The 21,563-nt window shown below is 39.6% G+C and overlaps 1 protein-coding gene across 3 annotated transcripts in view; it reads left to right on the top strand.

Moving 5' to 3' along the window:
• Positions 1 to 21,563, top strand: part of BCAM (basal cell adhesion molecule (Lutheran blood group)) — a 500,114-nt gene that overhangs the window by 146,831 nt on the left and 331,720 nt on the right. The window lies entirely within an intron of this gene.

Raw genomic sequence — 21,563 nt, 5'->3', positions numbered from 1 at the left:
CAGTTGTGGTAGGTCTATGTGGGACTGGGTTTGTTGTGTGTGTGGTTACCATCTCCTCCTGTCTGGTCATGCCAGCCCTGAGTTGAGAGAGTTCAGCCTCCAGTTTGGCTATATAGTTGCATCTCTCACATGTATTTGTGTTTGTTGGGAGGAGGAGAGGGTTGTCTGTGTACATGAGACAATTGTAACATTGTCTCAAGATACCCAGATTAACCAGCTGAACTGGAGAGGATGCCAGTAATCTACCACTCAACATGCTAGAACAGTATAAGGGAGTGCTGTGCCTTTAAGGGAAGTGGATATTCACAGGGGTGGTAGGTGGATGTAGTGCTTACTTAGTATGAGAGTGCTTACTTAGTAGAGAAGTTTTGAGAACAAGTGCTAGGCTTATAATATAGCGAGTAGTCTGATTATACTAAGAGTAGAGCTTCCTTAAGGGAAAATTTGAAGAGCAGACTTGGCGGAGCCAGAAGAAGTTTAACCTTGTTTAACTGGTGCTGCGCTATGCGCACAATTGCGCAAAGCCGAGCAAACGCGGATTTTAAACAGGGAACTTCAAAAGAGCTAGAAATGGTCCAAAACAACCAATTACTACAGCTCTTGTGCTGAGGTCACTTCCTACAGGGACAGGTAGGCTGCTCAAGGCTCCCCACTCCCACTGGTGAGCAAAGAAACTTCCTTCTATCCAAGTAAGGTAATGGACAACACAGGAAATACACCACAGCCCAGAATACAGCAAAGCCTGTAAACTGGTCTAAACTAGTTGAGGAGAGGCGGGAAAACAAGGATTATTTTTTTGTTTTTTTTTGTTTTTAGATAGAAAACACACAAAATGCAGAAACAGTAATAAATCAGTTACACAGGCTAGCACACTTTAGTGGGCAGCCTCAACAGTTAAATTAAACAAACAACAAATGCTAATGGCTCCTCTGGATAGTTGGGATAGAAGTGGTGATATATTTTGGGCCCAGAAGAGGATGGGGTTTATTTTGGCTCTCACTTTGTCTAAAAAAGTTGAATTTATTGCATTCCAACTTACAAACCCAGACTGGCAGAGTAAGTGGACCAGAGATCCATTACATTAGATAATGTTTGCTGAGGTATATATGCTGTTTACAACCTTTCCCCACAGACTATTTCTCTGTATTTTCTCATTATAAGTAGTGCTTGAACCACTTAACAATCCTGACTCTTACAGATGATATTCCCTGTCTTTCAACAAGCATTTGTGAACCAGTTTTATCAGACTCTGTACTGATTGTCAGGAAGCACCCATTGCATCTTTCATGTGTCAGAGTTCATGTAAAGTAGGTCACTCAATTTTCTTGTGTGGTAATGCAATTCCTCTGAGGCCCAGAGAGAAGATTTTTAATTGCCTGTTTAGAACAATTCACCAGAGATTCATGAGAAGAACTGACTATCACAAATCTAAATCACCCACTACTCTGAGGATGATTTGTTAGGGTAATAAATAGCTAGGTAGTGTTTTTTTTTACATTATGTGTAAAACCTTTACCTAGCATGCATTATCTACAGAGAAGCAATAAAGAGTAACAGACCTGAAATTTAGCTAAAGTAACAACTGATAATGAGAGAAGACTATTACAGCACAGGCATTTTCAATTGGCTAGTGAAACGGAACAGCTTTTCCAATACCTATTTAAAGATGTGCTGCCAGGATCATTATGCTGTTGACCTTTTATGTAGATCTTTACATTCTGCTAGTCACTTGGGACTAGCTTAGTGACAGACACTTGTTTTTAGATTACATCACTGTGATGGCAAGAAATTGATTATTTCTGTTCATGAAAACACTGAATGTGATTAGTGCTGCTGAATTTCTTTGCAGAAATACTTGTAGCAAGTAAAATCTTATATTTTCACATAAAACCAAAAGCATGAAGGAGTATCTGCCTATAGAACAATGTTCAATAATTAAAATGCAGTGATTCAAAATTGGAGTTTTCTTTGAGAACACGTAAGTTACATTAAATGAACTTGGAAGAACTCTGCTAAATCTATTTATTTAAAAGAAAGCCTTTTACAAAAGCGCTCCTTTAGTGAAGCACAGAGCTTCCACTTCTGTTGAAAAAGAACTATTGTACAATTCCTCCCTATTAATATTCTAAAATGTGCACGCTGATTGGCCAACCCAAACAGCGTGCCCGTTGTAAATCCCACAATATACCAACGGCCCTTTTCCATTGGTATAAACTATCCCAAAACATTTTTTTACAATAAAAAAAAAAAGAGAAAACGGAGCAACGGAGACTTTATTTTCTCCGTTGCTTCCATTTCAAAGCCTTGATGTACTGGTATGTATGGGAACGCAAGTCCCATACGCATGCGCAGTACATCAAAATGCAGACTCAGTATACCACAACCAGCAGAAGAACAGCAATCCGCCGTTATACAAAGACATTATTTAAGAAAAGTATTTTTTTTCTTAAGTAATGGCATTGTATAATAGCAATAACTGACTCCGTGGTTGTGGTATATAGAAGATTTACCCACGGTTGCCTTTGTTTAATCACTTGGGCTTTGCCCTCATGATTAAACCACACCAACTGTGGGTAAATCTTCAATATACAACACCACGTCATCGGTTACTGCTTAATACTAGTATAGAATGTAACAGTTTGTAAACTGAATTCTGTGCATTATGTGACTTTGGTACTAACGTCTATAAGTAAGTGGAGTAGCAGGAGGCATAAGACATCTAAAAAGATGCAGGATCACATGTTTTTGTTCATTGCTTTTGTAGCAAAATAGCACTGCATTGTTTTGTTGATTATGCTGGTATTCTGATTTTCAACTTTTTCAACCACATGGGGTTTTATTAGTTTTTTTTTTTATTAGTGGTTTTGGTAGTTTGAAAGTCAGTTGTTTATCAGAAATCCATTCTACTGCATGTGATTTTTAAGGGGGTCACACAGTTTCATTGACAGGACAACCATTGTTTGTCATTTCATCAAGGAAATATCATCAATTGTACTTTTATCAAACACTGCCAGTATACTCACTTTCTGATTGTTCTGAATAAGGAATAATCCACTCATCCCCCGAGGTTCACAAGCTCACAGTTAGTGCATTTAAAGTAGTAAGGACACCTTATTATGCAAGAGAACTTACCCTTCCTGCTGCAAGAACACTTTTTTAACATCTTCAAGTTTTTGCTGGTCAGTTTCTATGTATGACTGGCACCGTTTTTCACTCTATTGATATGCAATATATTTCCATCCCTTGTTTTGTTACAAATCCATTTTGAGGTGAAATTCTATTGTCTTATGGCAAATTGTGTCCCATCCCACTGAAGTGTCACTTAGCATCCCATTATAAACAAAACCTTTCAACTAGTTTCCAGTTTTGCTAACCTGCTAGACACTTCTTCATCTAGGACTGCTTACAGTTCTGTGGCTAAACTCCAACCACTCCTTCTACAAAGATAAAAAGATATTTTGCTTCCTTTACTCATCCTTCAAACAGAAAACATGCCAGGTGTCTGTTGGTTCTTCTAAATCCAATGTAAAAGTTTTTAGATTGTCTTATTCCCTATGAGATACTGCAACACACAAAGCATTTTCCTCTTCTTTTCTGACCCCAGATAGCTCCACATTGTAAATGCTGATTATGTCTTTTAGCACTACCAAATACATAAAAGTCCTTGGGTTTAAATGTCTGCCATCATTTCTTTGATCAGTTATCTAGTATATTCAGATATGCTTGTGAACTACACCCTTCTCTCCCACTTCTTTTACAGTATCTATTCCTAATGCAGTCCACTCAGTAAGTAAACTCTCCTTATATACAGACTCAGTAGATAAGTGGTGGCAAAATCAGCTTTAATGACCTCTACTAGTGACACTACTGAATGATATAGCCAGCCCATATATTTGGGCCTCAACTCTAAGCTGTGCAGTTTATCGTCTCTTATACAATAAATGTTCATCACTATTCAAAAACAAACATGCTGGTTAGCCAGCCCAATCAGTGTGTCCAATGTAAACTGAGCATCTACTAATAAAAAAAATTCCAGCCACTGAAGTAGCATTCAGCGACCAGACTTTCTATTGGCATATGCTGAAGGAAATCAGGTATGTGTCTCAAAAAGAGATACTGCCAGCACAGCTGTTTGGAATTTTATAAATAATTATATGTCATTTGTAAATATCAACAGGATTTATATAAGATGCTTGTGTTACAAATGTATTATAACTGCATGTCATGTATATATCAAACTTGTTTGTACTGACATGTGTTGAAAAGGGTATTTACAAAATGCTTGTGTTTAAAATGGATTCACAATGTGCCTTACTGGAAGAGAACAGAAATGTGCATGCACGATTGTAACTGTCTAAATGTATATATTTTAATGTGTCTATATTACAACATCAAAGTTTTAGTTAATCGAATAACTAAAGCTTGATCTTGTAATATTGAAAGCTAAAATTGTTGAACAGCCGATTTAACCAAGGGAAACATTTCCCTTGGCCGAATAAAAAAAAAAAAACTTTACATCCAAAATCAAGTGGGGGGCTTCGCCCCCACCCCCTGATGTGGAGGGCTGTGCCCCCCCACACCCCCTACCTAAATATACCAACTCCGAGATCACTCCAAATTGGAGAAATGGGCATACTCCACATAACGGCCAAGGGAAGTTTCCCTGGGGTTAAATCGGCCATTCAACAATTTACGGTTTTGATATTACAAGTTCGAGCTTTACTTATTTGATTAAGTAAAGCTTTAATCTTGTAATATAGAACCATTTTAACAGTAGAAACTGCAATACAGGAGGTTAACATCATAAAATAGCTGAAATTAAATTACGTCATAGCAGGTAGAGACAGAAAGTCTGTAACAGAGAGTTTTCTGTATTGTCTTTAAAGTGAAATAATTACTAGCTTTGAAATGTGAAGAAATTCCCTTGTTTTATGACTTCCAGCATCTGCCAAAAATCTGAGGTCTATGTATTCTCACAGGCAGATGCTAAATACTGCCAGATTCCAGCAGCATTTGCAGGGAATTCACCTAGGATAGAGTTAGATGACAAGAAATTATGTCATTCTGCACGCTAACCCAGCAGTAATATTTGAGATATTAATTTGAGAGGTCTCTTAGAGAGAGACAGCATTCTGTATTCTGTATTTGACCTGACAACAACTAGAAGATCCATTCACTACATCTGCCTTACTCTTACGCAAGTTAACTTCGGTATGGTAATTCTCTTAGATTCAGTCAGGAATATAGTGAAGCAAAGTTTAGATGTTTTTTTTATTTATTTGAGACTGTCCTGCAATGTTGTTTTAAATATTGCCTATGGTTTTGAACTCTGATGTCACTGTGAATATACACTGAGTATTTTCTTGTTCTTGTATTATTAATTATTAAATATATTTAAACCTTTCATTGTGGCTGATCTTTATAAAGGTATTTAAGTTTTGAGAGTACTTGCATATTTATTTGGTGACACTGTGTAGGCCACTCCTAATAGCCTTGCTCTTGGTCAAACTACCATTTGTGTTAATATTAATATTGCTCAGTAAGATTGAATACCCTTTGTTAAGGGCTTTAAGGTACCTGATAAGGAGTTTGCTGGTGGCAGTGATAACTACCTTATAGTCTGGGCAAAAGGGGGCATAGCTAGTAAACCTGTGCCAGCCTTTCTGAGGTGTGTGTGTTTGTGTGTGTATAAATCAAACCTCAAAGCTTGTGTGTCAGCTACTTGGGCAGGGACACAAAGCACTGGTTGGACAGAGAGGGTGCTGGAGGTTTTGGCTTGGCCACTCAGCTGAGATCTCAACCCTATAGCTGTGCCAGTGGGGAATCTTACTGGAGATGTGGAGAAAGAGGGGAAAAACAGCCACAGACTGACTGTGGTCTCTGTCTGCTCTTAAGGGAAACTGCACTTGATGCAGAGAGCTGCATCTGGAAATATTGTGGGTGTACCTGTCATCTCCCCAGTGCATGGCCCCACTGTTGCCAGTGGTGAGGATGAAGGCTTCTTGATTACTGGTCCACTGGTGGGTTATCACAGTATGTTCTGCAAAACTAAGCAAAGAGAATCCTACCTGATTTTCATTATATGTTTGAACTGTCCTTTGTAAATCTCTATTTATTAATAGTTAAAAACACAGAAAACAGCAACAGAGATTCTGTTTTTCCATCATTTCTCCTGCACTGATGTACTGTGCAAACATGGTAATTTAAGTCCTATATGCATGTGCAGTACATTAGTATAGGGAAGACAACGATGAAGACAACTGAAGTGCCCTGATATACATACATTATTTAAGAATGGTAAACAATTTTTCTTAAATAATGTAATTGTATAATAGCAACAATCCACTCCTTTCCCTGGGTATATCAGGATTTACACTTGGCTGGCTTTGTTTAATCACTTGGGCTTGGCCTTAATGGTTAAACCAAAGGAAGAGTAGATACACTCATGCACAGTCATGCATTATTACTTAAACATCACCAAGGACTTCTATATTGGCTATTAAAGGGTTAAGTTTATGTTGCACATTTAAAGAGTAAACATTTTACTATAAAGTACCTTAGATTGTTTAACATGCTAGCTCTGAACTCCTCCACTCATGCCAGTTATCTCAACTACTTCTGCAATACCGAATCTAAATGAAACTTACCCGCTAAGCTATAAACTGCTGCTGCTTCTTACGTCGTTTATTCTATAAGGTGTTTCAATTTTAATATCTAGCTCTACCAAGTGAAATTTTGTCCTACTGTCTCATAGCAGACTGTATGGTTGGTATGCCTTATCCATGTCTGCTATTAGCTATTCATCATATTTTAAAATAAGAAATTGATAAGATGTCTTTTGTAACTCCATGCTTACAAATTTGTATCAAATGCATTGGCAACCAGAAAGTCCAACGTCATGCCTACTAATTTCCCAGTAACTGATGTCAAGCTATGTGACTCATAATTAAGACGATGCTCGTACCACTGTTTATTAACCCCATGTTTAGAGGTACTGTCTCATTTTGCCTTTAGTTCATTAAAATTCCACTTAAGTGACTGGTACTTTCTGATTTTGCCTGTGATTTATTTAAAAAGTCCACTTAAGTGGATCAGTTAAAATATCCTACAGTTCATTACTTACAGTATAACTTTCTATGTTTACATTGTCCTAAAGCCTGTGACATTATTCACTTTCTCTCTATATATGCATGTGCTTGTGTGTGTGTGTGTGTGTTATGAGGTAAGTAGGATTTGTTAAAGCTGTGAAATGCTAGCAACCCTCACCTTGCAGTCTTAGGTCTGATTCCATCATTCGTAATTTGCATGTGGTGTGACTCTAAGGAAGTCAGTTAACCACATCTCTCAACTTTTTAGAGCAAGAAATTTGGACAAAGCTATAAAAGTGGGACAAAGGCCGCAAAATAGGGGTAATTTTTAAATATTGTTCTTTAAAACTTAGAAAGTTGGTAGAATAACAGGTTTTGCATTAGCATGGATTTTCTGAAGGGTATGAAATCTGAAACTCAAATGTCTGTCATTATTTTCTAACTTCAGGTTTTAATGATTTGCCACTAATTTGCCAGAAAACCACAATTTTATGAAAAACTGACCAAAAAATGAGGCAAAAATCTGGACATTCTGCAAAAATCTGTACAGTTGAGAGGTATGCAACCAGATGGTCTGTCTCCCTGGTCAGAAATGTGGCACCTGTACCCAGATGGTTTATTCCTTTAAAAAGTAAAAAAAAAAAGTAAATAAATATAGCTATATATAGATCATCATCATCTTCTTTCGGCTGTTCCCGTTAGGGGTCACCACAGCGGATCACCTGTTTCCATTTCTTCCTGTCCTCTGCATCTTGCTCTGTCACACCAACCACCTGCATGTCCTCTCTCACCACATCCATAAACCTTATCTTAGGCCTTCCTCTTTTCCTGTTACCTGGTAGCTTTATCCTTAGCATCTTTTTCCCAATATACTCCGCATCCCTTCTCAGCACATGTCCAAACCAACGTAATCTTGCCTCTCTGGCTTTGTCTCCAAACCTTCCAACCTGGGCTGACCCTCTAATATACTTATTCCTAATCCTGTCCACCCTCATCACACCCAGTGCAAATCTTAACATCTTTAACTCTGCCACATCCAGCTCAAACGCCTGCCTTTTTGTCAATGCCACTGTCTCCAACCCATATAACATAGCTCGTCTCACTACCCTCTTGTAGACCTTCCCTTTCACTCTTACAGGTACTCATCTGTCACAAATCACTCCTGACACTCTTCTCCACCCACTCCATCCTGCCTGTACTCTCTTCTTCACCTCTCTTCCACACTCACCGTTACTCTGAACTATTGACCCCAAGTATTTAAACTCATCCACCTTCACCACCTCTACTCCTTGCATCCTCACCATTACTCTGTCCTCCCTCTCATTCACACACCTATATTCTGTCTTAGTCCTGCTGACCTTCATGCCTCTTCTCTCTAGAGCATATCTCCATCTCTCCAGGGTCTCCTCCACCTGTTCCCTACTGTCACTACAGATCACAATGTCATCCGCAAACATTATAGTCCATGGGGACTCCTGTCTGATGTCGTCTGTCAACCTGTCCATTACCATTGCAAATAAGAAAGGGCTCAGAGCTGATCCTTGATGTAACCCCACCTCCACCTTAAATTCATCTGTCACTCCCACCGCAGACCTCACCGCTGTCACACTACCCTCGTACATATCCTGTACCACTCTTACATACTTCTCTGACACTCCTGACTTCCTCATACAGTACCACAACTCCTCTCTAGGCACCCTGTCATATGCTTTCTCCAAGTCTACAAAAACACAATGCAACTCCTTCTGACATTCTCTGTACATCTCCATCAACACTCTCAGAGCAAACATTGCATCTGTAGTACGCTTTCCCAGCATGAAACCATACTGCTGTTCACTAATCATCACATCCCTTCTTAACCTAGCTTCCACTACTCCTTCCCATAACTTCATGCTGTGACTGATCAATTTAATCCCTCTGTAGTTACTACAGCTCTGCACATCACCCTTATTCTTAAAAATTGGTACCAAAACAATTTTTCTCCATTCCTCAGGCATCCTCTCACTTTCCAAGATTTCATTAAACAATCTGGTTAAAAACTCCATTGCTATTTCACCTAAACACCTCCATGCTTCCACAGGTATGTCATCTGGGCCAACAGCCTTTCCATTCTTCATTCTCTTCATAGCTATCCTTACTTCCTCCTTGCTAATCCATTGTGCTTCATGATTCACTATCCCTACATCATCCAACCTTCTCTCCCTCTCATTCTCTTCATTCATCAACCCCTCAAAGTACTCTTTCCATCTCCTCAACACACTCTCCTCGCTTGTGAGTATGTTTCCCTCATTATCCTTTATCACCTTTACCTGCTGTTCATCTTTCCTAGCTCGGTCCCTCTGTCTAGCCAATCGGTACAGGTCCTTTTCTCCCTCCTTAGTGTCCAACCTTTCATACAACTCTTCATATGCCTTATCCTTAGCCTTTGCCACCCTCTCTTTGCCATGCACCTCATCTCCTTATACTCCTGTCTACTTTCTTCATCTCTCTGACATTCCCACTTCTTCTTTGCCAACCTCTTTGCCTGTATACTCTTCTGTATGTCCTCATTCCACCACCATGTCTCCTTGTCGTCCTTCCTCTGTCCCGATGTGATACCAAGCACCTTTCTAGCCGTCTCCCTTACTAGCTCTGCTGTAATTACCCAGCTATTTGATAACTCTTCACTGCCACCCAGTGCCTGTCTTAACTCATCTCTGAACTCCACCTCACAATTACCCTTTTTCAATTTCCAACATTTGATCCTTGGTGCTGCCCTCACACTCCTCCTCCTCTTGATCACCAATGTCATCCTACAATCCACCATCCTATGCTGCCTAACTACACTTTCTCCGGCCCACCACTTTACAGTCTCCAATCTCCTTCAAACTGGCCCTCCTACATAAGATATAATCCACCTGTGTGCATCTTCCTCCACTCTTGTATGTCAACCCTATGCTCCTCCCTCTTGATAAAATACATATTCACCACAGCCATATCCATCCTTTTTGCAAAATCCACTACCATCTGACCTTCTGCATTCCTTTGTTTAACACCATACCTACCCATCACTTCCTCATCCCCACTGTTCCCTTCACCACCATGCCCATTTAAATCTGCTCCAATCACCACCCTCTCACCCTTGGGTACAGTCATCACCCTTCATCCAATTCACTCCAAAATTTTTCTTTCTCATCCATTGCACACCCAAGTTGTGGAACATATGCACTAACAACATTAATCATTACACCATCAATTTCCAGCTTCATAAATATCACTGTATCCGACACCCTTTTGACCTCCAAAACACTCTTCGCATACTGTTTCTTCAGAATAACTCCTGCGCCATTTCTCCTCCCATCCACACCATGATAAAACAATTTGAACCCACCACCGATACACCTAGCCTTACTCCTCTTCCATCTGGTCTCTTGCACACACAATATACCAACCTTCCTTCTGTCCATCATATCAGCTAGCTCTCTCCCTATACCAGTCATACTGCCAACATTCAAAGTTCCGACCTTCACTACCACAGTCCTAGCCTTTCTCCTCTCTTCCTGCCTTCAGCCATGCCTTCCGCCTCTTCTCCTCCTTTGGCCAACAGTAGCCCAATTTCCACCAGCACCCTGTTGGCTAACAGTACTGGTGGCGGTCATTGTTAACCCGGGCCTTGGCTGATCCAGTATGGAAATATTAACTGGTGACTGCATGAAAAGATTTGGCAAAGTTTTACGCCGGATGCCTTTCCTGACGCAACCCTCCCCATTTATCCAAGCTTGGGACCGGCACAAAGAAATGCACTGGCTTGTGCATCCCCAGTGGCTGGGTTAAATATAGCTATATATAGATACAGATGAATATAGATATATATATAGATAGATAGATAGATAGATATAATCAAGACATTTGATGTTTTTGAGAAGTTTGGTCAGCAGTATATATGTCAGAATTTTGGGATGTATGCAGCAGTCTAAAGGGTTTTTAGAATCGGCAGGAGTAGGAATGTTTGAATTTTGGGATGTATGCAGCAGTCTAAAGGGTTTTTGCAGCAGTAGGAATGTTCGGTGAGATATGGGACATATGTAACGCTATTTAGTAAATGAGGAGGGTTCAGATTAGATTACAATGGAAGCCTATTCAATGATTGAGTAAGGAACAGAGTAGCTGGATTAGCTGTGCCCAAGTTGTTCTACTGTACTGTTATGTTTTGTGTTGTTGTTTCTGTGGTAGCCAGCTTCAGAAAAGTGATCCCTCCTGCTCCTCTACTTTTATACGCTTACCAATTCAAATTGCAGGATTCCCTGCAGCATTCTCTATCAGTTATAGAAGTCAAACCATGTTAATAGTATGAATTGCAACACTCCATTTATGGATTTCACAAGCCTGGTCTTGCATATCACATGGCAATACTATCTACAGGCCAACTTATATATAAAAAAAATGCTATGTGATCTATTCAGTTAGATGTGTGAATGACTTCTCATAACTTTTGAAAATTATTGAGAAATAACAAGCAGAAATTCCCTAAGGTTCAGTATGTACCTGACAGCCATTAACTTTTATTTAGCCAAGCACAAGTGTGTGTGTGTGTGTGTGTGTGTGTGTGTGTGTGTGTGTGTGTGTGTGTGTGTGTGTGGGCAGGGGGTGTGTGAAAAAGGAAATAGGGAGGGGCAAAGAGAAATATTTTGATATACTATTTCTCCTGAAGAACAACAAATTTCAGTAAAGATGTGGGAATCTTTCTGGCATATAAGCTGTGACATTACTGTGCAAAAAAAAGAAGAAAATACATCAGGTGACCAAAGCAGAAGAGGCATTCATCTTGCATGCATTGCAAAAGGGGAACTGCACATGTATGGCAAGATAAAAACCTTGCAGCAAGCATATTAGAGAAAACAGAAAAAGACATGAATGATATTGATATCTATCTATGAGAAGAAAGCACTGAAATATACAGAAAAGAACAGGTAGAGCTTGGAGCTTTTGAAAAAAAAGTTTACCTTGTAATGCTTTATAATTAGAAACCTTTCACTGCAGCATCATTTTGATTTTAAGAGAAAGACCAATAATTTCTTATTTCTATGGCCAAAAATTCAGAATTTACAGACTACCTGAATCACCCCCTCCTTTATCCAGGATTAGGAAGCTGTATGGCACATTTTTCATCATCCTCATTGGGCTGTTTCAGTTCAACTGAATTCATCTGGGCTATGGTCAGGGTTTTCTCTCTCTGTAAAATTGAATCGAGGGCCTAGCACCTCCATGTTGACAATTTTTGTACTTACAACTATTAGAACAGAGAAACAGAACAAATTCATACCAGTCAGAAAGAAATTTAAAAACAAGATGTAAAGTATGCTGAGTGATCCAGAAATTGTGGCCATGCAATGAGAATCTGAGATTTACCTACCTGCCTCCTTCCCACCAAGTTGCAGGGTAAAGTAATAGAGAAAGAGAATATGCTTATGGCTGACAGAGAGAGAGGGAGTGGGAAATCCAAAATTAATGAAGTAAAGAGGGCAAAATGTGAAGAACTGGAGGGAAAGATGCTTCTGGTACAAAGAGAGAGGGAAGCAAATACAAGCCTTAAAAGGAAGAAAGGCAAAAGGCTTTGAATTCAGGGAAAATGTGAGCCAGACCTACAGAAACTGTAAAGGACAAGCAGAAGGCATAGACTAAAATAATGCACCTTTTAAGGCTTAAAAAAAACAGTAGCTGACAGGTAAAGGCATCAATATTTAAATACTCTCAAAGTGCAGTTCATTAAAAGCCATACAATATGTAAACTGACTTTTATTCATTTCAGCTACAATATCAGGAGTCTGCTCTTCATTTTATGTGAGAATATTACCAAAATAATCTCCAGTGCAGTAAGGAAATTAAAATGTTAACAATGGTCATAAATCAGTCAGTAAAACTAAAAGGCTCATCATATAGCAATGTGTATTATCAAGAACTGCTAGAATAAATCAGCCAACTAAATAAAGGCTGTTTATCCTGTGGTGCCATGATGGCCTATTGAACCAAGTGAGGTTTGTATTTTCTCTTTTGCTCAGTAGATCATTTAATGTATTCTGGAGAGGTGTTGTTCAAAGCACAATGACTTTTGAATGATGGTATGCCTTTAAAGCCAGCCTCTTGAAAAATACTTAGTGAGACCAGATTTTCTTAGCAGCTCTAAGTGACTGCATCGAGAAAGAGAGAGAACTCTTACACTTCTGACATATCCAGTGAAATTATTTGATTCCATTTCAGTTAATTAAGCAGTGGTTGCCTGTGTTCAGACTGACTCTTTTTTATTTCTAAGTGATTTTATTTGTTTATATATTTATTTATTTCCAAGTAGCCTAGCTTGGCCATAGAGCCATTTCACTGAAGACCTAGACAGACAGCTGCTAAATTGGATGAACTAACAAGTACAATGTAAATATCTTAAGCCAGAGTGCAGGAGGTGTTTGGCCAGATGTCACAAAATAATGTTTTGATAGTCAGCGATGCATTCTCTTATACCATTTTGTGACATGGGGAAGGTGGGAAAAGACATTCCAGGCTCTTCTGAGTAACTACAAAGAAATGCTGACTGGCTATAGTTACTGTTGAGAGGTCAAAGGAACAGTGTGTGTAATTTTTGAATCCTGTGGAAATGACCTCCTTTCAAGAGGAAGTGCTGTAATCAATTAGAGGCAGTGAGTCCATTTTAGTATACAGGGTCACCACAGCAAACAAACAGGTCTGAGGTGGCAAGGATGTGGTAGATAATATCTCTGCATATATCCTGTAGAACCTGGATATTACAGTGGTGTCCTTAATGCACCTTTTCAATGGCATGTGGAATAACAGGAGCGTACATCTGTATTAGTAAACTTGAGTTGTGGTTTGAATTTCCAAAGAGAGTTGAGGACAACATATTCCATTTACAGAAGAACCAAGTCTCAGCCTACTTAGAAAAATGTGTGTCATACTTCATTTCAGAGTTGTACCTTTGAGTATTGAAGAGCTAGGCAGATTCCTTTCTGGTTTTGGGAAGTAAGAGATGTCTAATCTGGCCCACATTTGCTTTGTTAATGTTATATATGGGGGTGTTACAACAGTAGACTATCCAGGGGTTACTGCTGCACTGTATGTATTCCCTGCATTTTTGGAAAGAAAGTTGCACCTGCATTCTCAGCAGTAAGATCAATATGTTCACACTGGACATAGGATTCCATTAAGTATCTGCCCTGTCTCATGGAGATGATATTAACACACAGAAAAATGTTTGGAAAATACCCAACTTGGGGATGTGAGTGTGCTCTTTTCAGATATATATTTCATGGCCCCATGTGGCTGTGATCTCCAGCATATACTGGAGTAGTACACAATTGGGTTCAGAGTTATTGGGATAAAGATCAGTGGAACATAACAGCACTCTGAAGGTTTTTCTGCGAGTGTATTTGTACAAAGTAAACTCACTAAAAATCACTTTCACTGTTAATTTACTTTGCACTTCCCCTACTGTTTTGCAACCATGGAGCTGATATTGTCTAGGGTGTCCACTCAAATGGGGTGCGGTGTGTCCAAGTGAGAAAAATTTGCAGGAAAACATTTCCAATGGTTGTATTCTGCACAAATGGCACTTACTAAAATTACATTAATTGACTCAGTATGAATCTAAGATCAGTACTTCAAGTTCAAAGGTGATGGTACTCTTAAAAGAAAAATGTGGAGTAGTCTGTAGAAGGGAAAGCAAGTACCCCGGTCGAGGATTTAAAAACAGTGCATCTTGTTCCTGAATAAAGGTCGAGGGAAGTGGGAAACTGATTAGTGGATGCATAATGTGGCAGTAATACTGTAAGCATTGTACCAGATGGTGAAATGAAAATGAAGTTATAGGATGAAACTTTTACTGGCAACCCACATTCTTACCCTTACCTATGATCATACGATTTTTGAAAATGACTGTAAGGAAAGATTTTAAGATATACACTGGCACACTGCTACACTTTTATCCCTCTCCATAAAGGTGGAGTGACTACAGACCCTGGAATTATTGCCCCATTAGCCTGATGAGTCTGGTATGTAAGGCTATAGCATCATCATGGACCTAATTAACAAGGATATATGGAATCTCCAAACTCTAGATCCCACGCAATTTGGTTTTGTGAAAGATAGATCATACCTGCTCAACCTGGTTGACTTCTTTGAGTCAGTCACCAGAGCTGTGGATGAGGGCAAGGCAATTCATACAGCCTACCTCGATCTGGCCAAGGCCTCTGATACCATTCTCCACTCAGGAATTATTGATAAACTCACCAAACTAGGCATCAACCCCTATATTAAATTGGTTCACAGATAGAACCCACAGTGTGAAAGTAGCAGACTCCAAGTCAGACTGCTGACCAGTCATGAGTGGAGTCCCACAAGGATCGGTCCTGGGTCCTCTCCTGTTTAACATCTACTTCTCAGAAGTCCAGGCCAAGACAAAGGGACTCTGGCTGACCAAGTTCACAGACGACTGCAAGCTGGGAGTCATTATTAACTCCTCAAGTGATGTAGACATCCTACAGAAAGGCCTTACTGAGACTAATGACTGGTGTCAAAACCATGGCCTTAAGCCTAATGCCAAAAAATGCGTTGTCATCCCCTTTGGGAAAACTCAGTTCCCACTAAATACCACATCAATAGGAGCCCACTGAACACTGAAGGCGTTATAAGAGATCTGGGGATACAGGTTGACAGCAACCTCTCCTTCAACCATCACATTGCCACTGTGGCCAGAAAGTCCTTCTATGTGGCACATCTCATTACCAAAGGTTTTTTGCATCCAGGAAGAAAGTGGTCATTATCTCTCTCTCTACTCTTCCCTCATTAGGCCAGTCATCAAGTATAATGCCCCATTTGGCATGTACCTCACTAGACACATGCAAAAGCTGGAAATTTCACAAAAGTACCTCACGAAGAGGATCCTAGGCCTTAAACACATGTCCTACATGGACAGACTCAAAAAGCTCCAGTTATTCTCTGTCTCATATCATCTACTAAGAGGCGATCTCTGCTTGACTTACAAAGCCATGTCTGACTCAGCTCTGTTAGAAATGCTACATCTAAAGAAATCCAAATCCCTCCACACCACACCTCAGCCTCATTACCACAATCAACAGAACATGCTGGAGGGACAGGTTCATAACCCAGAGGCTACCCATGCCCTGGAATAGACTTCCCATATGTGTCAAGCAGAGCACCTCACTGTCCCTCTTCAAGAGAAATCTTGATGAGTGGATGGGAAATAGAAAGTTCACCCCGGGGATCACAGCAGTGGCTCTACTTGATAGAGGCATTTGGAACTAACGTTGGATGGCACAATGCCAGGGTACTTTTATGGGCTAGGCTTGTAAAGGCTCCAGGGCCATTAGACTAGTACACACCTATGAACTGTACAAAATTAAATTCTTTGCCTGGCTTGTTGGAACACTGTTTATAACAGAGTGAAGACAGTAGTCCTCCATTAGGATCACAGACTGAACCATAGCTCCTCTGTGCTGAGTGGAGTCAGTCGAGGTGGTTTTTACACCTAGTGAGGATATCCCATAGGTGCCTTCCATGGAAGGTAACAAGCATGACATATTGGAAAATGGCCCCATTGCTGACTATAGACATACAGGAATGATCTCAATTTACTATGTATTCATGGAGATCCTGTAGGATGAACTGACAGCTATTACTGGGAAAGCAGAAGTGTGATCTGCTCTACTTAGCTTGCTACCATTGCAGCCCTTTCCTGGAAAAGTGTTTTAAAAATGGATGGATAGTTCCTAAGTTAGTATAGGGCTGTACAACCTCTGATGAGTTCTGAGGCATATAGAAAGACAACTTGCAATGTATTTAAAATGTAAATATGTCTGGCATGGGGGTGCAACAGTTTGTGTTCCTGAGTTATATAACACTTGGTTCCACAATCTAATTATTGGTTGGAGTTCAGTGAGTAAAGTATTTGCATGTGGTCACTACTTTCATATAGTTTTTGCTGCTAATTTAATCCTAAGAGTGCATGCATTCTGCCATGACTGACAATGTGTCTTGGAGTGGTTCTCATCTTCAAACCATTGCTTGCAGGGATAGACTATAGCCAACAGAGACATGTACTGCATAATGTGGGTATAGAAAACTGATGGGCATTTATTTATTCTTTGTTAACTGGGATAGTCCCACTAGGCTAGTGGCTTCTTTCAGGGGAGACCTGAGATATATTTCATATTGGTTGGAGTACAGTGTGTAAAGTGTTTGCATGTGGCCCCTAATTTCATTGTTGGAGGAAATCTGGTAAGGGCATCAGAGAACTTTCCCCACTCATGATAGGTGCTGTAATGTGGAACCTTACATCTACATCTTACATCTACCTGAGTAACCACCACCACAAGCAAACATGTTTAATGTCTCATCTGAAGGATGTCACACACATTAGTGCAGCATCCCCCTTATGCTGCACTGCTGTGTCAGCAATCCATATACTTGGTATGGAAGTAAAGCTCACAACCTTCTGCATCAAAGGTGAGTGTACTTCTTGCTGACTGCTGAGCCAATCAAACAACAGTTCATATCAGCAATAGTTATGTAGCAATTTAGACTGTGCACAGTACAATAAAATGCAATATCTCAGCTGCAAATAAGCTGAAGATAAATGAACATTAGCATTTGAATAGTATACAGAGTTGCTAGTTAAAGAAGCAAGTCTGTAAAGTTATGCTGCATCTGGTAATTAGCAGGCTCTTTGTCTTACTGTTAAATAAGTTTTTGAATTTTGCAAAAGGAAGAGTTGGAATGGCAGACATCTGCAGATCCTAAAATATAGGTCTGAAAAAATTCTGCTGCCTGCATGTTTGTAGATATCTACTAATGTTAGTGATCTAGGTAGAACATACCAAGAAATGGTTCTGCAAGTAGCAGTTTGTGGATGAAACTAAGCTGCAAGCAGTGAGGAGAGTGAATAGTTTAGTGATGTTAGAATATCACAGTGGCATGCTATGCCTTTGAATCTTCTGCCGCACCTTATATTTTAGGTAAGAGCCTTCTTTTGGCCTCTTTGACTCTCATCACAATAGGTGCTGCTTTTACACTGTGCAGAATGTTTGGCTCATTATTTGTCTCTGAGGAAGTAGACAGCATATGTTGTCAGAAGGGCATATCATTAACTAGGAAAAGGTCCAGACATTTCACTGATCATACAGTTTAATGGAGCTGCATCCCTATTAACTGAAGACAGGCATGAGAACAAGTAGTAGTAGTAGTGTCCATCCCGCCACACAGAAGAGCTTTTGTTATGTAGGAATCCGACATACATTTTTTTTTCTCCTAATCAAACTTCCAAGTTAGGGAAACTAGGTTGCAGTTTGGAGCAGAACCCATAGAGAACAGTGGCCTTCACCAGTGTATTGAAAATTTCTATCTCCCTACATGGTCATTCCACATATGATTACCAAATATGGGCATAAGCAAGGGCTCAATTCTGAAAACTTTTGGTAGCCTCACTATAATCCATTTGGGATTTTTATAGGGTGGCCATAATTTTCACTCTGTGGGTTCTGTTGTATAATTCTTGAACAAGGTCATGAATTTGTAGACAGAGACATGCTGGTAGGTCTTTCAGAGAAGAATTAATGGGTAGAGCATACCTAATGCCTTGAATATGTCTATGTGAAAGACATTTTCTGGATTGTTACAGTCCATGCTTTCAAGAATGTATTCTCCATTGTGCAAAACAGTCTTCACAAACAGTTCAGCTACCTCTGGAATTGGCTCCTTTCACAAAAACCTGAAGTAAACTCATATAAACCAAAGATTATGTTGCTTTAGTACCCACCAAAATTAAAACACTGCACACCATTCCTAAATGCCGACATACTAAATGCAGATAACATTTGACATGATCCTAAGCTGTCCTTTAGTCATTATATTGTAACATCTGTAGAAAAAATGCACAGGAATGTATGTCTTGTCTATTAAAGGTTCAATCTACTTGCCCCAGAAGCATGAAAAACTAGTGCCCTTAGTCTCTTAATCCAGCTGTGACTAGTGACATCAAACTTAATGGCTTGCATAAGCAGATAAATGGTTGGAGATAACCAGGATGATGGAACAGGATTATATTATGGCGGGGTCTGCTCAAAGTGTGGTTTAAGTTTTCCATAATAAACTGGTCATATTCTACTGCACATGTTAGAGAGTCTTTCACTAGTAGTGTTGCTCTTCAAATCATATGTCAAACTAGTTTCTGAAAGAAAAATCATTGAAGATATAGGATGTTTTTAAGTAGGTTCCGGTATAATACCACAAAACCGTAAACATGAGTAAAATTCTGGGAACAATACCCATGATTCTTAACTGTAATTTCAAGTCATTATTGAGACTCCACAGCAATTTTAATGTATTTGTTTATAAGTAGAATTAAACAAAAGTCTAAGTACCAAACAATAATTCTCACAATTAATGCATTTCAACTTGTTTAACTCAAACACATACTAGACTTAACTTTTGAGCCAGGTCAATGACTGTTTAATTGTAAACAGATGACAGCATGAGTAAATCAATTTCTTGTACAGAATGCCACTGTAGTCTCCAATTGCTGACACTGTTTTGAATGTACATCTTTCAGATGTCTGTGATGAAATAAATGAATGAAAAAAATAGCCATATTAATATAATTTGCTTCATTTCTTTCAGACTTCAGTGCAACCAATTCAAGCCCTCCACACACACACACACACACACACACACACACACACACACACACACACACACACACACACACACACACACACACACACATTTCATCTTAGTGCCATCAGAGCCATTCAGTGCAAGACCCCAATGCATGTTCCCCCAGCACAGAAACAGATATGCCCACCAGTTGCAGCCAGTTTATTGACTGTGTGCACCTCAGTTGTCTGATTGTGATAATCAAGTGAATGAATGAGTAAAGAAATAAACAATGGCCCCAGTGATGTATTCCCTCTTTTTGATGCCAGGTACATGCAGTACATTGCACAAACACACAAAGCATGCACACACATCACTAATGACAATAGTAATGCCTGGCTGCATGACACAGAGAGAGGAGAGGCCTGACTGCAAGCCAGGTGACTAGGGCTGAATTAATGATCTTGGCATTGGGGTAGTAAGGCAAAGAGGAGGAAGAGTGAAGTGGCATGGCCTGGTTGTCTTTGTGGTGGAAAGGTCTTATGTGCATTCAGCGGCACACTGGGTGGTGCAATCTCCCTGGTAGAGACCAGGAAGGCCATCACTCATGCTGCAAAGGGGGGCAGGGATGCTTGGAGGAAACCACTGTGGAAGTGACAGGATATCCTTTGCAGAGCCCAATGCAGTATTATTTCTGGGGAGCAAATAACAGCAGCAAAAATAATCTCCCCTGATGGCTAACTAGATGAAGGTCCCTCCCAGGTGATCCTCACTGCAGTGATGGAGAACACTTGTGGCAATTGGATGGGAAGAGGTTGATGGTCTAACCACAACCTGGCAAAGTGCTGCAAAAATTTACCATACTGATGTATATCAGTTTGGTGTTGCCAGGCACATACAGACTGACTCATGCACCAGTCATCTGACATTGTCTGACTCAATGGAAAATTGCTATACTCTACTTTCTATAGAAACCCAACAAACTGCCATCACATTGAAGCTCCATTTCTGACAGGAAGATCTGTCATAAGATGTAATCACATTATCTTCTACTGGGCTTGCAAACAGCCTGGTTGAGTAAGCAAATGTTGATATCGAGGGAAAGCAGTACTGTGAAAATCATGCTCCTTCTCAATAATAGATGTATAACTCATTATTCAGTTTATTCTGCTATAAATTATTTTCCTCCATTGTACCTTTCATGAATCTGCGAGTAATAACTGATGCTGTGACTGAATTTAGTTCTAGTTTATTTTACATGACAACACACAAAACTAATTCCAACTTCTTGGTTTTTATTGTCTTTCCTGCAATTGTTTTCTCTTTTCTTGGATTTCTGCTAATGATGTGCACAATCTTGCATGTTTTATGCTACATTTGTAATGATACATGTATTCCAAGCCACAATTTTTATTTAGTTCAAATACTACTTGTATCCCCTGGAACATCAGTGCTAATTAACAGTTTAAAATGATCTAAAATAATTAATAAAATGATCTAAAAGAATTAATACTATCCTTATAACAAATATTTAATGCTTTAAAGAAGGCATCAAAGAGCAGGATATCAACTGCCAATCTCTGTGGCAGTATCACAAAAGGCAAGATTGCCTATTACTATTATCTGTGACATCCCTTGGGCTAGCCCATAATTCAGTATTGGTCACTGTGGAGCCTTCTTATCCAAACTTCCTTCATTAAAGATTCTGGTACCATGTAATTGGTCATTGCACGGTGCAACTTGTTGCTATAGTATGCTCTCCTCACCTTTTTACACTTCCGATTTTATGCTACACAGTCGGTCACTTAGTATCTCATCACT

Source organism: Protopterus annectens, chromosome 8.part0, assembly GCF_019279795.1.
Source record: "Protopterus annectens isolate FY-2018-M chromosome 8.part0, PAN1.0, whole genome shotgun sequence".
NCBI classification, from domain to species: Eukaryota; Metazoa; Chordata; order Ceratodontiformes; family Protopteridae; genus Protopterus; species Protopterus annectens.
Note: the sequence above shows the minus strand (reverse complement) of the source record. Positions and strands in the feature narration are given on the sequence as shown.